Source organism: Podarcis filfolensis (genome assembly GCF_964270895.1).
Source record: "Podarcis filfolensis genome assembly, chromosome: 12".
Taxonomy (NCBI): domain Eukaryota; kingdom Metazoa; phylum Chordata; class Lepidosauria; order Squamata; family Lacertidae; genus Podarcis; species Podarcis filfolensis.
Window position 1 is genome coordinate 27,305,969 of NC_139614.1, and position 23,158 is coordinate 27,329,126.

The following is a 23,158-nucleotide window of genomic DNA, read 5'->3' on the forward strand; positions in this document are numbered from 1 at the left end:
AAACTTGGTTCTGGCTCCTCTCAGGTAGGTGCCATTGCTATTATAAGAGAACAAGGTGAGCTCCAGCACCTCTTTTTCTAGAAAAACAGCACTGGCTTCTAAGCACCTTTAGACAAATGTGTACAATACTGGAAAGTTGAGGGGGGAGGAGGAGGGAGATCAGGACACTCAACATGGGGCTGGTATGCCCACATCTCCTCCCTGGACTTACCCGCTTTACATCCACATTCTTGTATATGCATAAAAAAGACTTCCATCTGATGATGGAGCCCCAAAAATTATTCTCCTCAAGTTCAGGAAGACAAAAAAAGTATCAGTCAACATGCTGTTTACAAAGGTCTCTCTCTTATTAGTACTTTGAAGATGGCTGCTGACAATGAATTACATTAATCAGATACTGTTTTGCCTTTGTCCCTCAAAGCACATACTGTCTTTCAATAAAGTTTCACTGTAATACCAAGTGGCACCTGTATTTCCCTTCTCTGACACTTTTATTGATTGCCATCCTTAGATACAACACTCGCTTTTCACCACCAGTCGTTCTTTTAAGGTTCTATCCCCCCCCCACTTTAGCTTTTTAATTGATTCAAGATCTTCTGTTACGCCTCAGAATACAAAGCATATTTTAATTACTCCTTTTCTCTACACAATAATACTGAAAAAAGCAACTTACCTGAATAGAATTATTGAAACAAAAACAAATAATTTTTTGAAATAATTTTTATTTGATTTTGCAAGTGTAAAATTATACATTACCAAATACATATCCATATTTAGAGATTTCTCTGAATCTCTAGACTTCCCACCTTCCCCTCCATCAGTCCTATAAGAAACCTTTTCAATTGCGTATTATTTCATTATCCAAGTTTTACGTCTCACCATTTTGTCCATGGTAATTTCTACATTACAAGTGTTATTGTAATCCTGCTAATGTGTTCATCTGCTTACAGTGCTCTATCAAGTAAATTGTAAAATTTTCCCCATTCTTTATTAAAGTTATGGTCCTCTTGGTTCCTGAGCTTTCCGGATAGTTTTGCCAATTTGGCATTGTCCAACAGCTTGGTTTGCCATTCTTCTCTGGTAGGGATTCTTTCTATCAAGGAAACAAAAACAAATAATTTAATCAGTTTTTTGAAACATAAAAGCTAACCCTTCTGCTGTGATTGTCAAAGCAATGCTATAAATATTTATTCATAAGTAAGAACATAAGATGTGCCTGCTTGATCATTGAGTTCCACAGCCTGTTTTCATAGTGGCCACTCAAATGCCTTTAGGAAATTGACAAGCAGGGTTTGAGCACAACAGCACTCTCCCCTCCTGTGATGGCCTGGGACTTTGGGTCAGACTCGGAGCCAGAGGTGTCTCAGTCCACACTGGATCCTTTGCCTCAGGCGGCAGCTGAACCTAGTCTGGGGCCTGATTCTGAAGAGCCCCAGTCTGCACAGGTTCCCTTGCAACGAGCACCAGCTGGGCCGAGTCAGGGGCCTGAGCCTGCCCTGGCTCTAGATGCGGGGATTACCTCGTTGCCTTCAGCTGGGCAATCACTTACAGCTGCTCCACTACCAGTTGGGTCAGGAGAGGCTGAGGCGGCCTCTTGGTCTAGTAACCCACCAACATCTCCCAAGCTGCAGAGACTGAGGTCTGAGAGACCTGAGTACTCGTAGGAGGAGTGCTCGCCTTTGGACGAGACAGGGAGGTGAGTCACCGGGGGATCAGGACCGGCCGTTACCCCGACAGAGATAAAAGGCTGCTGGACCCCGCCCCAGGGTGTGGGAGCAATGTTGCTGTTTGCCAGAACCTGCCTGACCTTGCCTGGTTTCCTGCCTTGGCCCTGTCGGACTAATGCCTTGCGGAACCCTTGGATTCAGGACCCGACCTGGACCGCGTTACTCGGGTTACCCTCAGGCCCAGCATACCTCCTGTGGTTTCCAGCAACTGGTATTCAGAAGCATCACTGGTTCTGACTATGGAAGCATAGCATAGCTCTCATGGTGAGTAGTCATTGATAGTGTTCTCCTCCATTATTTTCTCTACGCCATCTAAGTTGGTAGTCATCAATGCCTCCTGTGGGTGTGAGTTCCAGAGTTCTTTTTATCTGTCTCGACTCTCCCAACACTCAGCTTTGTTGGATTCCCATGTGTTCTAGTGTTACGAGAGGGAGGAAAACTTTTTGCTATCGGCTTTTTCCAGGTGAGTCCCACCTAGTTCATTGGGGCTTCCTTCCAGGAGTGCAGCCTACAACACAATGCAAACTCCGTCTTTATAGTCCATTTTCGTATCTGTGTGGGAATTAATATTAAGCCACAGAGCCTAGGGCTTGCTGATCAGAAGGTCGGCGGTTCGAATCCCCATGACGGGGTGAGCTCCTGTTGCTTGATCCCTTCTGCTGCCCACCTAGCAGTTCGAAAGCACGCTAAAGTGCAAGTAGATAAATAGGTACCACTCCGGCGGGAAGGTAAACAGCGTTTCCGTGCGCTGCTCTGGTTTGCCAGAAGAGGCTTAGTCATGCTGGCCACATGACCCGGAAGCTGTACGCTGGCTCCCTCGGCCAATATAGCGAGATGAGTGCCGCAGCCCCAGAGTCGTCCGTGACTGGACCTAATGGTCAGGGGTCCCTTTACCTTTTAAGTCATATACTTAAGTCTAATACTTAAATTTATGTTCCATTTTTGTTTACCGTTAACCGTCATTCAGCAACACATTTAAAATGATGGATTTTCTTATCTTCAATCAAGCTTCTGCTTCAGTAACCTTGAAGCCAAGACAAGTTTCCCCAAGTGTGTCCAATGAAAGATTCATATACAGGTGAATACAAGTTTTGCTCCATTTCTAGGGAATTCATGAATATCTATGCAATTACAGTCCTATGATCTAATGCCTTAAATAATAATAATAATAATAATAATAATAATAATAATTATTATTATTTATACCCCACCCATCTGGCTGGGTTTCCCCAGCCACTCCAGGCAGCTCCCAACAGAATATTAAAAACATGATAAAACATCGAACATTAAAAACTTCCCTAAACAGGGTTGCCTTCAGATGTCTTCTAAAAGTCAGATTTGTTTTATTTCCTTGTCATCTGATGGGAGGGCGTTCCATTGGGAGGGTGCCACTACTGCCTTGTTCCATGTAATCTCACTTCTCGCAGGGATGGAACCGCCAGAAGGCCCTCGGCACTGGACCTCAGTGTCCGGGCTGGATGATGGGGGTGGAGACGATCCTTCAGGTATACTGGGCCGAGGCCGTTTAGGGCTTTAAAGGTCAGCACCAACACTTTGAATCGTGCTCGGAAATGTAGACTGAACCATGCATGTCTAGTGTATACCACAAGATGCAAACACAGCCTAAGAGCCAATTCACAGGAGACTTGGTACATGGGGAGCTGCCTTATATTGAGTAAGACCATTGGTCCATCTAGCAAAGTGTCCGTATTGATTGGCAATGACTCTCTAGGGTTTTAGACAGGTTTTTCTCCCAGCCCTATCTGGGAATTGAACCTCAGAGTTTCTGCGTGGAAAGTGGAGACTCTACCACTGAGCTGCAGTCCTTCCCCTTTTCAAACCAGCATTTCCAGAGCCTGCACAGGACATTTTTCTGTCTGATGCAGAACAGAAAATGACACTCCCAAGACAAAATGCATGATATCCAAGGCTGGCCAGGTTGTTGTGTTCTTGAGACAGAAAATCCCACCGACGCTTTTATCCAGGGAGTAAAACTCACAACAACTGTAAATTAAATAATTCACTATGTGTTGCCCTTTCACAACACCCAAATTTGTCTGCCTGAGGCAGCTGTCTCACACTGCCTAATGGTGAAGCTGGTCCTGAGTGTCTCCTATCTAGTGATGTCACATTGATGCACATTAGTTCCATTCAACGGTCAATACCTTCATTCTCCAAGAAATTTTGTGCCCACCACCTTCTAGTAGTATGAAAGAGGCCAAATCCCAGGAGGAGAATTGTAATGAGATCATATTTGGGGGTGGGAAATTAGAAATGGCAAACAATAATGTCTGTACTCAGGATCATGAATGTTCAAAGGAACAGGAAAACACACTCATTAAATCACTTTGTAGTTGTTTCTTTCAAATTCTTTCCGGCTTCCATGTTCCACTGTATCACTGCAAAGGTTTCTCTACTGTGATAGGCTAAATTTATGTTTAAATGCCCTGAATCATTAAGGAAGTTAAGATGACATTAGGAAATGTATCCCCACCCCACCCCCACCCCCAGCAAGCACATTTAAACATCAGATTTAAGCAACACTACAGAGGCGATTAGACCTGGCCTGCTACGCGTTAATTAGTTGCCATAAAATGAAAACAAGCAAATAAGAACTATGAGCCAGGGACTACTTGGCATTTTGTATCTCTCTCTTTCTCTCCACCCAACTCCACCTTCCCAGCCATGGAACTCCCCAGATGCCCCTAAAACTCTGAGCTGCTTAAAGAGAAAGTGAACCTGATGAATGCAGACAATTTCTCACAAGCTTCTCCTTCCGTAGCATTCATAGCAAATGTCTGCACTTTCTAAAGGCTTAAATGAGCTTTTAAAAGAGAGGTATACAGTGATGGCAATATTGTAGAGTTTGAAAAGTTTAGAAAAGGGACACCCAAATGATCAAGGGGATGGAGCAATTCCCCTTTGATGAAAGGTTGCAGTATTTGGGGCTTTTTAGTTTGGAGGAAAGGCAAGCAGGGGACAAGATGGGATAAGTTTATGTAAAATTATGTATGGCATGGGGAAAGGAGATACAGAAAAGATTTCCTCCTCCTTTGAACATAGACCAAATATTGGAGGTTTCAGAACGGACAAAGCACTTATTCACACAGCATTGTTAAAATATGGAATTTGCTCTCACAGAGACAGTGAAGACTACCAGCTTGGATGGTTTTAGAAGAGAATTAGACAAATTCTTGAAGGATAAGGCTATCAATGGGCACAAGCCATGATAGCTATACAGTGGTACCTCGGGTTAAGAACTTAATTCATTCTGAAGGTCCCTTTGTAACCTGAAACTGTTCTTAACCTGAGGTACCACTTTAGCTAATGGGGCCTCCCACTGTTGCTGTGCCGCCACCATGCGATATCTGTTCTCATTCTGAAGCAAAGTTCTTAACCTGAGGTACTATTTCTGGGTTAGCGGCGTCCATAACCCGAAGCGTCTGTAACCCGAGGTACCACTGTATTTTGCCTACAAGATTGGAGGCAGTCTGTTTCTGAATACCACTTGTTGGAGACTGCAGGGTGGAGTACAGTGGTACCTCAGGTTACATATGCTTCAGGTTACATACGCTTCAGGTTACAGATTCCGCTAACCCAGAAATAGTGCTTCAGGTTAAGAACTTTGTTTCAGGATAAGAACAGAAATTGTGCTCCGGCGGCGCGGCGGCAGCGGGAGGCCCCATTAGCTAAAGTGGTGCTTCAGGTTAAGAACAGTTTCCGGTTAAGAATGGACCTCTGGAATGAATTAAGTTCTTAACCCGAGGTACCACTGTAGTGCTCTTGTGCTCAGGTGCTGCTTGTGGGCTTCCAGTGGCCATCTGGCTGGCCACTGTGAGAACAGAATGCTAGACTGGATAGGCCATTTTTTATGTTCTTGAATGAAGTAGGAATATGCACACACAAGTAGGCTCTTCCAAGTTGGTGTGATCTTCCAGTGGTCTTGCCATTGCAGTAGACCATGGCATGGATGCAGGTAGCAGAAGCAGCATTGTAGCAGGAGACTAGAAATGGGCAGTGACAAGGATGGGCAACAAATGGTTGTTTGAAAGTTGTTTAACTTTAGATTTCTGAATATAATCCTGATTGGCATAATTAACAAGTTTCTCCTTCACCGTAACCATATGTTGTTACTTCAGTGTCTATTTCTGTAGCTAAGTGGCCTCTTGATTTGTAAGCAATTCTTGATTGCTTACTTCCTTTCTTGTCCCTGACTATAAGTGAACATAAAATAAATAGTTTACAACATCCTAGGTGGCATAACGTTTTTGCTTCCTAAGGAACTGATAAATAGATAGATGGGCCATTGCACACAGCTGCTAACGCCCAAATCCATTTTGTGCTGCATATGCCAGACATAGTAAACGTATTCTATGGGCCAGTACCCTCATGAGACAATCCCTTGTGGGCTTTAGGATTCGAGTGCATAGATGGAGCATCTATGCTTGCATAGGCTTGCTCAATGACTTTAATATGAGAAGCAGCTCTGCTTTGCCAAAAGGTTGCTGCCATCTGTGGCGATCACACAGGGTCCCCGGACGTTTAATGGTCTATTGGTCCCTGTGCTACCACTGTGCTCGCTTCCCCGCTGCCATCAACCCATTACTCTTGGGTAAGACACTGAGTCCAGACAGTTGTTAAAACTGAACCAAATAAACAAGTTTATTTTATAAGCATTAACAAGTTTATGATTTCTCAGATAATATTCCTGTCAGTTTCTTAACTTTAGTTTTTTTACCCGCCAAACCTTCCTAATACCTTCTGACTGATTATATCAACTGTTTGACTGACTCCTCTTAACAGATTCTCTCACTCTCTCACATCAAACTAGCCCAGCCCACAGACTTATCCTCTCTGTCTCTTCTCTAACTTCAGACTGACTTCTTAACCACCCTAACTCTAACTCTAACTCCTCCCCTTGGGTTCCCATTGGTTAGTCATTTTACAATTAGTTAACCCTTTCCTTATGACCCCAGTATGATGTCACACACCTAGGAGGGCAAACGCACACCATCTTACAGAGATGCCTTTTGTTATGTATGTATGTGGCTGCTACGCACTTCCTCGTCAAAGATGCAATATAACAGTGTTTGTGAGGCGTGCCTATAAAAGCTATTTTGAAATTCCCCTGGGCGACCAAGACAAGAAATGGGGTCCGCATATTGTTTGTCACAATTGTGAGGAAATGCTTAGAGACTGGAAAAAAGGAAAATGGAAGAGTATGCCTTTTGGGGTTCCCATGGTTTGGTGAGAACCCATGGATCACACAAGTGACTGCTATTTTTGTTTCCTAGTGGCATCTACAATTGTTATTCAGGTACTTGGTAAAGCCTTTCTGTTGTCCAAGCAATAAGTTGACTATTTTGAGATCCAGATGATCCAGTTGTGCTCCTCACCATGTTCACTTCCTTCATCTTCAGAAGAGACAAACCCCTTAAAAACTGGGATTGGGAGTTTCTCAGAGTACAGGATAGGTCTAATTGCTGAAGGAATAGTGGGATAGGCGACAGAATGTCAGTTTTTCTTGCCAATACCCTTCATATTGACCAGACAAAAATAGCATAATAAAAGGCATCAGGCTTGTTTATACATTTTTGTCTACTTGAAGAAACCATGGTCCGATCTGAAAAATACAAATATTTAGGTTACAAAACTGTAAAAATAAAGAAAAAATAAGTTTCCGAAACAATAATTACCATGTGGTTAGGGTAGATCAACGTGTCAGTGTCCACCTATCCCCAGTGTAAATATGACATATCAGCAAAAGTCAGAAATTGGAAGATAACTATAGCATGTACATGAAAATCGATTTCAGATTTGAAATCAGTATTGAAAGAACATATAAAGACAGTTGAAAAATCTCATGCAAAAGAAAATGGGGGGGGATTGTTCCCCAGTAATACTGTGTATCCCAAGGGAATACATTTTTTTGCATACCTCCAACTGTACATAGATATACATGTCATTTTCAATGCTATACATGTCATGTTCAATGCTATAGAAGCCACTTACATTTATACTCATATTGTACTACTTTGGCTATGTGTTTAATAAAATATTGAATTCTTGCCTTGTGAAAAACAAAGATTATGGTGAAAAGTGAAAAACAGGAATTGCAAAAAAAACCCTAGAGCTTACAGAACAAAACCAACTTCAGATATGAAATCAGCACGTTGAAATTACGTTAGAACAACTGCAGGTGTCAATGCAACAAAAATTTTGTTCCCCAGTATTCTCATACCTACAATGTTGCCTGCATGGCCTGATGAAGACCAGAGTTTCCACCTCTTATCACTGCTGACAGCACTGCTAGATAAGTGTCAGAAGGAAAGGAGGTGAACGTTCTATGGTCTGAGCCCAAACTTCTAAGACGTTTGAATTCAGCTCATAATTATCCTAGATATTCTGAGCTGGAAAAGTTTTACTTTCCAGTTTTTTCAAAGAAGTATCTGTGCAAAATCTGTTAACATCTCCACAGGGTAAACAGTAGCATCTCCTTGTTTGACAGGGAGTTATTCTTAGGTCAAATCTCTTCACCGCAGATTAATAGGAAAACATTATTCCCTAATAGGTTTCCTCTTTGCACATGCCATGCAATTTCTGCTCTTTTGAAAATTCATTGTCTGCTGTATTGTCCAGGCATAGTCTAGTAAATGGATTCATACCCACAAAAGCTGCAATAAGTGATTTAGTAAATGGATTCATATGTTGCTTTGAACATTTTTTTTTTTGGTAGAAAGTTATGATTAAATTCTAATAATATAATAATTAGTAAGAATAATGACACAAGATATTTGATGCTCAGAATGACATCTATAAAACTAAACCAGGAATGATAACCTTTTGTATTGCCTGATTATCTAAAGAAGGAAGGAATTTAAATTTAATTTACAATCACTGGTGCAATACTCACCTCAGAAGTTGTCAGAGGAGGTAGGTAAAAAAGGTAATTGAGTGACCAGTGAGTGGAGTGAGAGGAGACCAGTGAGTGGGAACTTGAGAAAGTTTATAGGATATGAACACATACTTTTAATCAGCCAGTTGCTTGGCTCCCTATTCATCACAGCCAAGGTCACTGTGACCATTAGAAGACATGGAGGGTGGTACTTATTCCTACCGTATTGGCCCGAATACCAATTCCAACTGTGAAAAGTTAAAGTGTGGCTTATATTCGCAACCTTATGATATAGCTGCTGAAACAGCCCAGGATGCCACCATGAGGGCCGTCTCACCCGCTGCTCCCAAACCTCCCCTGAGCCGTCAGAACAAAGGGAGGGAGGCCGCCGGCAAAGCAGTGTGGTGACCTCCCCCCCAGAGTGCAAGCCCGGGAGCACGGGGCAACAGTACACAGCCCAACTGCTGCTTCCAAGACTGTTACTCTTGCTGGAGCCCTAGCAAGCAGTGGTGGCAGGTACCTGGTGGCGGCAGCCGGTGCCGACGCTTTGCGCTATGGGCCTCTGCTGTTGTTTGGGGGAGCGCCTAGTGCCCGGAGCGGTGGGCGGTGCGATGGTAACTGCCAGTGGGGGCTGCTGCCGTGATCCCCCGCTGCCTGCCCAGCCAGCCCCCCCCCACTGTTAGGGAGTGGGGGGTGCCGCCTGGCATGGGGGAGCAGCTGGCAGCAGGTTGTGGGTGCCCAGGCAGTCCACCGCTGCCCTCTGCAAACCTCCCCCTGCTGCACTGTGTAGGTTCTCTAGGGCCGCATTTTTTTTCTCGGACCATGTGGTTGCTGCCAATTTGAAGGGAGCATCTTATATTTGGGTATTGTCTCCCCCCCCTTGAATTTTAAAGGTGCAGCTTATATTTGGGCCAATACGGTATAATGAATTTCCTTGCCATATCCTGATTGGTACTCATAGGATGTAGAGCCAACACAAGGGGACCAGAGGGCTTTTCTAGCCCTCACTCTTCCTATTTAGGCTATATCCTTCATGCATTATAGGGATGGGGCAGAAATTCAATTCAGTCCACATTTAACTGCCTATCTAACTCTCACTTTCCAGAAACAATACGTATACTGAAACACAGCCATCCCTTGACAGTCACACTTCTCTGAATTTTGCAATGCAGTTCTTTAACCAAATAATGTGCACAGAAAGCCATGCACTAGGTGTGTGTAAGAATGTGTATATTCCTGAAAAATAACAGACAAAAGTGCATTTAGGGAAATTGCTTTACAAAAATGTGTATGGCTGGCAAAATCACCGACAAATGTTTATATTAGGAGAAATTCACATTAAAATTATTAAAAATATTCATGAGCATTTTTTAAAATGAAGATGGAAATGTGGAAAACTAGATTTAATGCTGGGAAAATGAGAAACTGAGAGAAACTGAAATTGACAGATTTGTCCCACCAGTCTTGAATGCAATTTTGGCTAATTTATTTCCCCCTTTCTCCTGCAGCTCTTCCAGTTACTGCTGTCATAGCCATTTTAAAATCATATGCACTGTAACTACCATAGGTCGATTGTACTGAAGCTGAACTTTCAGCTAGTGATGGGGAGGCTCCTGAAATCACTAATTATCTTGTCCAAATGCAAATCTGCCCACATTCTAAGACCAAAGACATTTTGCTGACTGAAGCAGATCCCAAATGCCTCACACCAGAGCCAACACTTTAAAGAATCTTGATGCCTCATTCAGACACACTGGCGCCTGCTTTCATCTGTCTCTCCCTCATGCTGCCTTCTGAATCAGATTGCTTCACTCTGCCAAATGCCAACTTGTCAAGCTCAAAAGCAAAACGAATGGCACATTATTTCCCACAAAGGTCTTTTTTCACTTGGAATGACGAATGAGATGTGTTTGCTTGTTTATTCATATATATATTTAAAAACTGAATACCATCAGTTCATATGAAATATCAAGGAAGTGTACCACAAGTACAATAACACATAAAACACCACAAAGGCAATACAGAAATCATCATTAAGATGACTGACTAATCAAGGAAATTTAAACAGTTGCATAGACCTGTTGGTATAAAAGGGTTTTCAAGAGAAGCCTGGTTCTGCACATGCACTGAACTCTTTAGCTCAAGCCTCATTTCAGTCAAAATGCTGAACTCCAAATGCTGCTCACACAGCCCAGAGAAGGGGCAGAAGGGGCAGCCCCCAGACCAGGGGCAGCAGCAGACGGTGTCTTCTGGGTAGACCAGAATTAGGGAGAACTGGGGAAACTGTTCTTAGCAAGTTGAGAGCATAAATCACATTACAGCTTGGACTATGCTCACAGGTGGGAACTGCTGCATATAAGGTGAAAAGAATGTGATTTCCTGGAACCTGACCTCCTCCAAAGTCACCAGCTTTAAACAGGGTGGAAGCATTTTAGCGGGTCTTAAGGCAACTCTAACTTTATCTTGATTTGGTCCCATGACTTTGCTCTTTCATATTATATATTGCTCCTTAAAACACCCTTGCAGTAATTCTTAACCCAGAGGCTCTGTCACCTCTCATTTGTGAATATGGTTGTGCTGCCAGACATTAAACTAATGATATCTTTAGGCATTTATTTAAGCTGGCAGGTAACAAACTGCACTTGCACACGCAGTTAGCAGCTTTCAAGGAGCCATGCAAGGAATTTCCCCACTTTGTCTTCCTCCTATGCTTCCCTCTACTCATTACAGACCCCTTCCCTCTGTCAAAAGAGACTCCTAGAAGATGGAGAATTTTTAAAATAATAATAATTGGCAGGGAATGGGGGCTGTGAAGCAATGTGACAACCTGCACATCCATCCATTTGCTGTCTTGGATAAACAAATTTGGAGAGAGCAGGCAAAAGTATACTAGTTTCATCCACATCCACAGTTCCCTGATTCTAGAGTTCTACATCATGCAGTAGTCTCAGTGGCGTAGCGTGGGTTGTCAGCACCCGGGGCAAGGCAAGTAATTTGCGCCCCTTAACCCGTGGATTTTAGCACTCGAGTGCGAGCGCGCCCCCCCCAGATGTTGCCGCCGGTGCGGCCGGCCCCCCCTGCACCCCCCACGCTACGCCACTGGGGCTGGGGGCGAGCGAAGGAGCCAAAGACCCCCCCAAAGGCTCAGCAGGAATTTATTAAATTTATTATTTGCGGAGCCCCCGCGGGCCGAGGCAGCCGAAGCCCCCTCCCCTCGGGCGCCTCCCCGCCCCCTCCTCTCCTTGGGCTGTAGGTGGAGCCCGCGCTCCGAGGCGCTCCAGATCCGGGCTTGGCGAGCGCCTCTCCTCCTCCCGGCCGGGTCCGGGGGCTTCCAGCCGAGCTCCGTCCTCGCCCCCCCTCCCCCGCGGCTGAGACTTGCGCTGAGAGCCGGAGCCAGCGGCGCCCCCTTCCGACGGGAGACCCTCGCCCGCCCGCCGGCTTCCTCTCGGAGGGTTTTGGGGAGGGCAGGGCGCGTCGAGGCCCCTCGGAGCTCTCCTCCCTCCCAGTCGGCAGAAGCAGCCGCCGCCTGTGGCTGGGCCGAGGGGATGGCGCCGGCGTCGGCATCGGGGTGCGGAGGCTGCCGGTGCCCGGCCAGGCGTCGGTGGCGGCGTCGGCGCTGCTGCAGCGGCTGCTCCTCCTGCGAGCAGTGAGTGGAGCGCAGCCGCAGCGGCGGCGGCGGCGGCGGGGGGGGCGCGCTAGGGCGCAAGGCTGGCGGCGGCGGCGGGGAGCCCGGCGGAGGAAGGAACTTGTCCCTTCCCTCTGGACTCGCGCCCCCCCCAGATGTTGCGCCCGGTGCGGCCGGCACCCCTGGCACCCCCCACGCTACGCCACTGAGTAGTCTTGGTATCTTGAGGAGGCTTCCCAAGTGCAGACGGCCTTGAATTTGTGCGGGGTGATGAGGGTACGAGCTGGGGTTACTCTGCATGGCTTCTTTGTTTAGCCAAGATTATTGTTGGCATCCTTCTGTTGCATGAGACAATGGAGTGTGCCTCTGAGGGTGAAGTCAAACCGCTGGAGAATCACAATGCCTGTTATGGCTGCAGAGACCAGTAACTCATAATTGCTGCCTCCCATGTTGCTTTTCCTGTATTAGCAGAAGCAAAATGACTTCTCTGGGGCGTTAACGTGGGCAGTGAGTATGGGGGTCTTGGACAGCAAGACACCCCCCCCCCCAAACCACGCTGATGTGGTCCAAAGGAAAGCAGAGCAATGCATTTGGCACCAGCTTGGCTGCAGGAGTTGATGGAAGGAGGCATCCAACCATCTTAGGATTTGTGTAGGGTTTACTCCTTAGCCTTTTCTTCTTCTGAAGTTGTCCCACAAGGCAGCAGGTATGAATTTAATCCCAAAGCCTTTCTGGTGAATGAGAAAGCAGCAGAAGTTTAGGATCAGAGTTTTCCTCCTCCTAGTTGAGCTAACCTCCCAGGTTGATGAGCCCCATTTGCCCCTCATTTCCCTCTACAGCATCTTGCGATAACTGCCTTCTTGGCTGTTGGACCTACTATTTTTCTCATCTGCTCAGTTCACCAGAGCCTGTCTTTGCATACTGGGGATGTCCCTAACTCACTGAGGGTTTCAGCCCCACCTGGTTTAGCTGACCAGTTGAAGCTGTTTCTTGGGGTCTGGCTGCTGTCAGATGCTGACAGCTTCTAGGAACTGAGTGCAGAGTAGGGGCAAAAGGTGGACAAACTACCCCAGAAGGAGCACAACATGTCTCCTTCCAGCGGTGTTCCTCCTCCCTTAACACCGTATACACCGTTTAGCCAATATAGTGAATGCCTAATTGGGCATTCAAAAAGGAAATCTGGTAAGATTTGGGGATTTTTGTGTGTGTGTGTGTGTGTGTGTGTGTGTGTGTTTATAAGAGAAAGATAGGTACATATATGAGACTTTTTTGAACCCACCAATCCAAAACTGCACATTCTAAAATTCAAATCATATATTGTATAGATTGATAAGCACATTTCAAATTCTTTGTGGTCACTTTTGTTCCCAAGGCTCTTTTCTCTTTTCCTCTGAAGAATACATTTAGTTTCCAATTTATATTAGGAAGCATCCAGCATATTTTCTCAGCCGATGATCCTTTCAGTGGAGATTTCAATGCTATCAAACCCTCTAACATGTTTAATCATCTATCATGTTAAAAGTGCCTGTTTTGGTGGTACTGATAAAACACCCATTGCAAACCGTCCTTTTTATTCATGCACTGAAAAGCTCTGTCTTGTATTATTGGCAGTAGGAATCAGATCCTATAATTTAGTTAGCTACGGATTTGTTAATACTTTTTTTTTTTAACTTTCTCTTAATCTCAGGTTGTAATAAAAACCTTAGTTAAATACTAATTCAAATCTATATGACAATACTCTTCTGCTTAAAACCAATAAATCTCCAAATCATGACACACTGCTTTATAAACATTGCAAAAATCTATTACATTTTCATGTCTTTCTTTTGCATTGTAAATATATTAAGGCTCAAAGTAGGTACTGTAAAATGCCTCTTTGTAGTTAACATGCAAAATTAACAAAATTAATTTATCCTGGGAAGCAAGTGGGGTGATGGGTAAGAATACATGCATGGCAAGGAATTGTGCAGAAAGGATGACTCAGGGGAATAAGTGGAGTTGGCAGGGCTGGATTAACCAGTAAGCAAAATAAGCATGTGCTTAGGGCATTGAGGGAAGGAAGGAGGGCTCCACAGATAGCTGGAAGACCAGGTAGGGCCAGGTAGGACCAGGTAGCTGGAGATGAGAACAACCTCTGCCTAAGAGTCCCTGGAGAGTCGCTGTTCTGGATGGGCACTAAAGGACTAGATGGAAAATAGAGAGCTTCCTTATACCAAGTCAGACCATTGGTCCATCTATCTTAGTGCTGCCCCTGCTGATTTGCAGCAGCATTCTATGCTTCAGAGAAAGAATATTCCCCGACCTAACTGGATGTACTGGGGGATCAAATCTGGGGGTCTTCTGCATGCCTAGCAGCTGCTCTACCACTGAGCTATGTGTCTTCTCCATAGCCTGACTGGTATAAAGAATCTTCCTACTACTTTGTACTACTTTGGGATGCTGCACAATGTGTTGTGGTGAAGTCTATGCAGCTATTGAACCAGCATGATGTCATGGGATGTTTTTAAACATGCTGCCTTTGAGATAAACCCTCTCTGCCACATCCATTCACAATTCTAGTTTCGGTGAAGGGTGCAAGGGGTGGCTTTATTGGAGAAAGAGCCTGTGTGCAGGTGGTCAAGAACAGAGATGGGAAGGGAACCTGTAGCCCTCAATATGTTGCCCACATGGGGTGAAGCTATAAAGCAATTGCTTCGCTAAAAACACAGCTCAGCACAGAGCCATTCAACTTGCCATACTGACTGAATCACGTTGGTTGTGTGAAGCGGCTTTTACTTTCAGGCCTTCGTCTACCATACTTCTTTTAATTTTTTTTAATCTAATTTTGTTTGTAAATAGGCTTTTATGCTAATGGTCTAATGAGGAGTCTGGTTAATTGAGAACTAAACCTCGTATTATCTGATCACTGATGTGTGTGATGTTGCAGCAATATCTATAAATTAATTTATTTTAATTATTTTGTGTCCCAGCACAGAGACAAATTCATCTCAAGTAGTGATCAAGCAGAAGGGTGTTACCACATACACATTCATTTTTATTTTTATTTTTGAATCTGAGACAACTTTTGGGTATTTTTTCATAGCACTGCATTTAATACATTGCATAGAATGAAACTTAGTTTCAAGGTTTGAATTAAAATGCACATTGAATTGAATTACTTTTGTATACTTCATGCAAGCACTTTCGGTTTGCAAGTACTAGCAAGCAGAACAACCATTGCAGAATATATACAGAAATAATTATATTACATATCTGAGTCACATCAGAATCAAGGAAGCTGGGGCTTCTTAATAACTGTTTTGAGCTATCTTGAATATTTTTGACAAATATAGGTTGGATCAAAGAGTGGTTGATGAAACAGTAGCATTGTTTGGATCCCTATAAAAAGCGATTCTTCTTTTATGCCTTAGATCAATTTAAGCAGCTCTTTTCAGACTATTTGGATGTCTTAAGATCTTTTATTCAGTAGTTGTGTGTTACAGATGGTATGACTGCATAATCTGGCAAAAGTACTTTGGCTCCAGCTGAGCACCTGGGCATATAAACCTAAGTTTAGTTTTGATGCCATATAGGAATGAGTAATTGCATACAAGCCTAGATATATGGATGCAATCCTGCTCTTTCCCAATGGAGGATCAGGTGTAGCAATTCCAAAGGTCATCGGCTCCATCTGTTGGTGCATCCAGAAATCCTTAATTTAATCCTGGTGAGAGGCAGGGATGTGCTGTGCATTCATATAACAGGGCCATGACTATTTGCTGCCTCATAAGAAGCAACAAAGGTCTGAAAATGGAAGTTCTAATGAGCAGGATGAGGAAAGGGGAAAGGGGCCAGACTAGGCTGGCCTATGGCTCCCTCACTACAAATGTAGAGGGACACTTCTCACAATTACAATTACATCTGCCACTGACTGGGCAACAAAGGGACATATTGGGGAAGAGAGAGGACTCTACTTCCTCCTCCCATGCCTGTTGAATCTTCATTTCTCTCATGCACTGACATTCACTCCCTGCCCTCAGCAGAGAAGGAGCAGGACTTCAGCCTGTGAGAAGTGAGTTGATTTACAAAGGTTGAATCTTGTAGTCAGAGACAGGCACTTAGCTTTGATCACATGACCTCGCTGAGTGCAAATGAAGCCACTCCTGAGCGAGGGAAGGCCTTTCTGCATTAGTCCCGTGGATCATTCCAGCCAGTTGGCAAACATATTGTGAACAGGATGATGTCAGAATGCTACATCACCGAGTAAAAACAAAGCCAATGCAGGAAGCATTGCCCTCATTCTGAATAGGCAAATATGTTAAGTTCCTTTGAAGGAATCACTAAAAATTTGCTATAAAGGGGGTGTTTTCTGGCATTGCCACACAAAAATTTGCCCTCCATTTTGACTTAGATCTAGTTATAGTTCTGGAATGCCAACCATGTTTTTGTTTTTTGCTTTTTGAAAAACTAGCTGGGCTTGTGTGCATGAATGAGGCCCACTAGTGTCATATGCAGGAAATCACATACAGGACACTGGTGATAAGGCCAACTAATTAGTTGTCATCCCATTGGTAATCTAGATTTCTGCAAGGAAATGTATCTGCAATAGGCATCGCTGATAGCTTACTAAAGGTAAAGGTAAAGGTACCCCTGCCCGTACGGGCCAGTCGTGTCCGACTCTAGGGTTGTGCGCCCATCTCACTTAAGAGGCCGGGGGCCAGCGCTGTCCGGAGACACTTCTAGGTCACGTGGCCAGCATGACGAAGCTGCTCTGGCGAGCCAGCACCAGCGCAGCACACGGAAACGCCGTTTACCTTCCCGCTATAAAGCGGTACCTATTTATCTACTTGCACTTAGGGGTGCTTTCGAACTGCTAGGTGGGCAGGAGCTGGGACTGAACGATGGGAGCTCACCCCGCCGCGGGGATTCAAACCGCCGACCATGTGATCGGCAAGCCCTAGGCACTGAGGTTTTACCCACAGCGCCACCCGCGTCCCGATAGCTTACTATCGCACATCAAATGAAATTATCAGCCTCACCTCTTTTCTACAGAAAATGTGTAAAAAAAAACTGCTGAAGAGGGTGGGGGTGGAAATGCCACCTGTACAATTCCCTGACCGCTGGTGATTTTCAATGCAAGCATCGATATGGAACTCTGGTCACCGTGCCGCTTTGATCATCAATGCTCTAGAAGTTCCCACTGTTTTTTTATGTAGAACTACAGCCTTATGTTCAGTAAGGGGAGAAACAGCAGAAATACAATTAATGAAAGTTAGAATGATGTTGGACTGGAAAGTAAACGGTTACTATTAGTAAGGGTTAAGACAAGGAGAATAAGGAAAGATTAAATTTAAACTAAAATAAGGGAAGATTTGCTGAGTAATTGATAAGAATTTGGAATACAGAAAAGGGAGGCATGAGGAAGTCGGGGAAGAAAGGTATAAGAAATTAAGATATGAAATGGTACATGTTTTTTGTTTTGTTTTTGTTTATGTCTGTTTATGTATTTGTTATATGTTTGTTACTGTTATAAAAACCTTTAATAAAAAAAATATTTAAAAAAAAGAGAAACAGCAGAAATACAAGGAAGATTCATACAGTGCTTTTTAACGCGGATATTTATAGAGATATGAATTTCCCCACATTTGAATGAAATAAAGAAAAGCTTGTAAATATTTCATTGGGTTAGCAATAAATTCTCTTCTTCTATTCCATAGAGCTTTTGTTCTTAAAATGAAGATTGCTCCCCACACACAATTTGTTCTGCGTCCATATGCAATAAGGGGAAGGCAGTTTGCATGTGAAACTGTTACTACACCCGTCTGTTGGTAGAGTACAAACACCGCCTCCCCACCTCCCTAACATGAATCACATATTTAGTCACCAACAACTTCTGAACAGAAGCCAAACCAACATGTTTGTAGACTACAGTGATAAAGCGAGATTTGGGAGCAGACAGTTAACAGGAGCTTTTTCTTTCTTTTTTATTCAACTTCCTCTATGGCTATTTGTTTTATTTATTTATCATCTGAAATTGTAGGCCACACTTCATTAACTTATAGGCCTGGTTCACATGTCACTTTAAACCATAGTTAAGGTAAAGGGTAAAGGGACCCCTGACCATTAGGGCCAGTCATGACCGACTCTGGGGTTGCGGCGCTCATCTTGCTTTATTGGCCAAGGGAGCCGGCATACAGCTTCCGGGTCATGTGGCCAGCATGACTCAGCCACTTCTGGCGAACTAGAGCAGCGCATGGAAAGGCCATTTACCTTCCCTCCGGAGCGGTACCTATTTATCTACTTGCACTTTGACGTGCTTTCAAACTGCTAAAACTTAGGGCTTATTCATACCTACATTTTGCCCACTCTTTCCAGGCACAGATCCACACTTAAAAGCTGTGTGTCTGAGCTTTTAGTTTCTTTGCTTTTTGCCCCTTAAAAAAAGCACTCGGAGCAAACACTGGAGCAAAAGGAAGTGCGGATAAGCCCTAAACTATGGTTTAAACTAAGCAGTGGTTTCAATGTGAGTGTGCCGTGTGCTGGTGCAAGCCATTGAAATCACAAGTGCTTCTCTCTCCACCATCCCACTGCTGCCAGGAAACAAGCCAAGATCTGGCTTAGGGTTACATCAAAATCCAAGATTGTGCTTTGTTCCTCTCCAAACCATGACCACTCTTGGCTTACCACTCATGGCTTGTTTGAGAGAAACAAACCATAGGCACAGCATCAGATATAATGCTAAGCCAGGCCATTGTTTATTTTCAAGCAACACAACAGTAGCAGGACTAGAGATGAGTGAAGCTCCCACAGTTTCAGATAAGTACACCAGCATGCACACAAGCTTAGCTGAACAGTCGTTTAAGTAGATGTGCTATTGAGGCCATACTAATTCTAGTGTGTTTTCCAGATTATCAGAAAATAGAATGATAGTGGTTCCAAGGAGAGCATCTCAAATACTCTTTGGTAAAACAACAACCCCAAAACTCTCAGTACTCTCAGTATTATGATAGAAATGTTCAAGTAAAGAAGCTGGGGGGAAGTAGGCTAGTATACCCTTTATTGCAGCCATTAGGAATGAAAAACTAGTTCTCATTCAGTCCTCGTAATGCATAAAGGCAGACGAGCACTGACTAAATAAGTATTTGAGATGTCTTTGATAGAAAGCAGGAGCTGGGGGAAAATCTAGTTAGTCACGGTAAAGGCATAAAGACTCTGAGGAAAACAAAAAAGACAGTGGGAATAAAGAGCACTGGGGCAAGCTGGAAAAAGCCTGAGAGGAAACATCAATGTACAGAGCAGGATTGACAAGACAGGGTCAAGGGGTTGAGTAACCAATCCAGTTCATGTTTAGCTACCCTTGATTTGCAATTAAACACACAATGCATACAAATATGGTTTTCTTTCCCCGTTCAGACATTGACACCCCCAACCGGCTGTGACATGCACTGTGATGTAGTAGAGCAGAGTTGGGGAACCTGTGGCCTTCCACATGTCATTGAATTTCATTCAGCTCACATCAGCCCCAGCCTACGTGGTCAGTGATACTGGATGATGAGACTTGCAGTCCAACAGACTGATGGAAGGTCACAGGTTTCCTACCCTGTGGTAGGGGATGTGGTGGCACAAAGTTGAGTTGTGGTGGCACCAATGTTTGGACAAGGAGGAAGCCATGATTGCAAACTGAGCAACTTACCCCTTGAGACCTTTCTTGGCAAGCTCAACCTCCAGTGAAACCAGTCCCCTTTGATTGAGAGAATCTTGTTCGAAGGATCACAACTTCAACGCTTGGTACTTTCAAGTGCATTTTGTAATGCAGAAAAAGATGACTAAAGAAAGGCTCCAACTCTCTTATATAAAGCTAAGATAATACTAAAATATATGAATGAATGAATAATCCATCTATGTTGAGGAACACATCACTATCAATGAATAAAAAGTCATTTTTCTTTTATCATTATGCCAAACTTGCTATTAGGGATGAACGAAGGCATTCCATTCCAATCCGTATTGGTTATAATCAACACTGTTTCCATTCTGCTGCGGTTTGGTTTCCATCAAATACCACCTTATTTGACTGTCTGCTATGAAAGCATTTCCCATAATTTCTGCAGTATTTCTATTTTACCATACTGCATAGATCACTGTACACACAAGCACATCTGATCAACCCTGCAGAAAGCAGTTGCTGCAATGTAAATGAAACGTCAAAACAATCTGAAAAACATCATTAATTAGATAGTGTTTGTAGATATCTTTTGGATGAAACATTGTGAGCAAATACTGATTTGTATTCATTTGACCATTTTTTGTTCCTGACCATAGATGAACACATAAACCACGGCATTTTCTGCTTCTGTTTACAGCTGAACTTCCCAACACCCCTATGTGTCATTAACTTTTTTTCTCAGCCTGCTCCTTCAATGAGTTTTTTCTATCTATCCCAATATTTTGAATGAATAGCATATGCTTGGTCTAACACATCTGAAATTGTTCCTGTGGCAGATAACCAAGATGAGTTAAGACAGAAATATTTTCTTTCTGAACAGATAAATGGTGAAACCAGTTCATGGAACGTGACATATGACTAGTGATGGTGCCAACATTTGAAAAAGACATCATTGCGAAGTTACAAGCTCATCTCTTGGTTTCACTCATGCCTAGCCTTGAACCCACTACCAGACACTGAGTCTTCACAGGAAAACCTGATAGCCTACAGACCAAGGACCCCGGAGAGCAAGCAGGATCCCCTGGAACCAGGGCTGACGATTCTTTTGTGGGATCTTCCTGGGTGGTACCCATTGAAGAAGCATTGTGGGTGTTGGAGGAGGAGATAGAGTCAGCTCTCAGCTCTCAAGAATGCCAACACCAAAAGATCCAGGATGAAGAGTGATGAGGTAGTATGCAACTCAACAGTAGGGATGTAAGAAGGAATTGTTTTCCATTTTGCTCTTCATTTGTCTCATGCAGGACCGTTTCCATTCTGCTGCAGTTCATCTTCCATCAAATTCTACATAATTTGTCTCAATGTCGTGGAATTATATAATTTACATAATTCATTGCATAAGTTATTTCAGTGCAAAGGAAACACAACGCAAAGGGTGCATGTGCGTGCAATCAATCATATATCATTTGCGAACTGAAAGTGAATACTTATCATATTCACTGCATTGATTTCTATTCCAGACACTGGGGACCTGGGCACCCACAAAAAAAATTGTTGTAGGTGCTTGGCACCCGCACCGTGGGGCCTCCGATGCAACTTACGGGGTTCCCAGGCACTGCTGTGTCACATGTGACGTAAGGTGACATCATGATGACACCTTACATTGCACGCACCGCTGGGGACCCATAATTTGGGGCCCAAGTTGGCTCCCCTGATTCCAGACAGGGGACGTATAAGCAAACACCAGCAGTTTCCACTCTTGTTTCAGTCAGAAGTCTCTGACAATGCTACTCACCACCCGTGGAGGTCTCAGCGAAACTTGGGGTTCGCCATGAGAACAAGCAATAATACCTGAAACAAATTTAGCACCAGCAGCTGTGACTAGGATGTGGTATAGGAGGCCATAATACAGGTCCCCGATTTCTTGAATCTGAACCTAGCTCCTCTATTTAGATTCCTTTTGGCATTGATCTTGGATGGTTGCTTGTCCTTGCCTTGGGATTATATTCTGGACTTGGACTGATGCCCTGTGCTTGACTTGGGTTGTTTTAAACACACCTGTGCCTTCATCCCAGTTCTCATTGGTGAGTGTTTAGGGTAGGAGGCTCGAACCACCATGGACTGGAATTCTAGTCCCTGAAGGTAGCTGCTGGAGTATGACACCTGAGCCACTTCTGAGCTGATCCAAACTCCAATGAAATTAAGGCCCCCTCGGGAAAAGCTTACGTATGTCATAATCTCACCACAACAATTATATTCTCTTGTAGCTGTGGCAACAGGAAGGTCTCAGCTGCATATATAAGCCTAGTAGGCAGAAATGCTGCATTTTAAAATGTTTAAGCCTGGGGGATTCATAAAATTCTAGAGTTAGAAGGGACCCTGAGGATCATCTAGTCCAACCCCTGCAATGCAGGAATATGCAGCTGTCCCACACAAACCTGCGACCTTGGCATTGTCAGCACCACGCTCTAACCAACTGAGCTATCCAGGTGCAAATATGCAATGTTTTCCATGTGAAACAAGAGTAAAATCTGCATAAATTAGCAACTTATTTCTGGACTGGAATATGGCTGGCACCCCTAACTGTACATGCATTTTCCCCTTTTAAATTCAGGTACCTTTTCTTGACTTGAAATTATCAGAATTTAGCTTTTTTTAGGTAAGTAAATAATAGGCATCCATTACTAACTACCATATTATGTGCAGTGAAAATAATGGTGACAGAAAGAAGAAAAAGGTATTGCCAGTAATATATTATTCCTTCAGCAAGAAATACCAAATACAATAATTAGTCTATTCCTGTGAAAAATTACCTACTTGCACTTCTGGTCTCTCCCCAATCCTTTTTATTAGCTTGATGCAAGAATTATTTAGTGGTATTCTATAAATCATGCTCTGCAGTTTTATCCAGAAGACAGAATCACAGCACAGATGTTGATCATATTGCAGAGGCTCCTCTTAAGATCGATAGCTGTTCAAAACAGAATATTTTAGAGTACACTGATTCAGCTGTACTACTATTGATGCCTCTGAATAGAGCTGTATTTGCCACTTGCTTGGAAGGCTCTTAAATTGGGCTTGGTTCTTGAGCTGGATGACAAATTGCAAATATGGAAATGAAGGTACTGAATAGGACTTTGAGAAAAGGTGAAATTTGATTTAAATTGGGAAACAACTTCAACTGGTACTTTAATACAAAAGACTTTCTATGGAATTATCTAGCAGCCGACAAGAAGCTCTGTGTTGTTTATCCCTGAACAGCTCTCAGG

The 23,158-nt window shown here is 43.7% G+C and overlaps 2 long non-coding RNA genes across 2 annotated transcripts in view; one reads left to right on the forward strand and one right to left on the reverse strand.

The window, feature by feature from the left end:
- Positions 1 to 21,717, forward strand: part of LOC310745837 — a 39,259-nt gene extending 17,542 nt beyond the window's left edge. The window contains exon 3 of the long non-coding RNA XR_014540357.1: positions 20,773 to 21,717. This is a non-coding gene — a long non-coding RNA (uncharacterized lncRNA). The remainder of the gene's footprint in view (positions 1 to 20,772) is intronic.
- On the reverse strand, positions 912 to 22,286 carry LOC310745871. The gene is made up of 3 exons (XR_014540410.1): positions 21,948 to 22,286; positions 21,685 to 21,740; positions 912 to 1,093 (listed from the first exon to the last, which is right to left on the reverse strand). It is a non-coding gene; the product is annotated as an uncharacterized lncRNA (long non-coding RNA).
- Between the last annotated feature and the right edge of the window lie 872 nt (positions 22,287 to 23,158).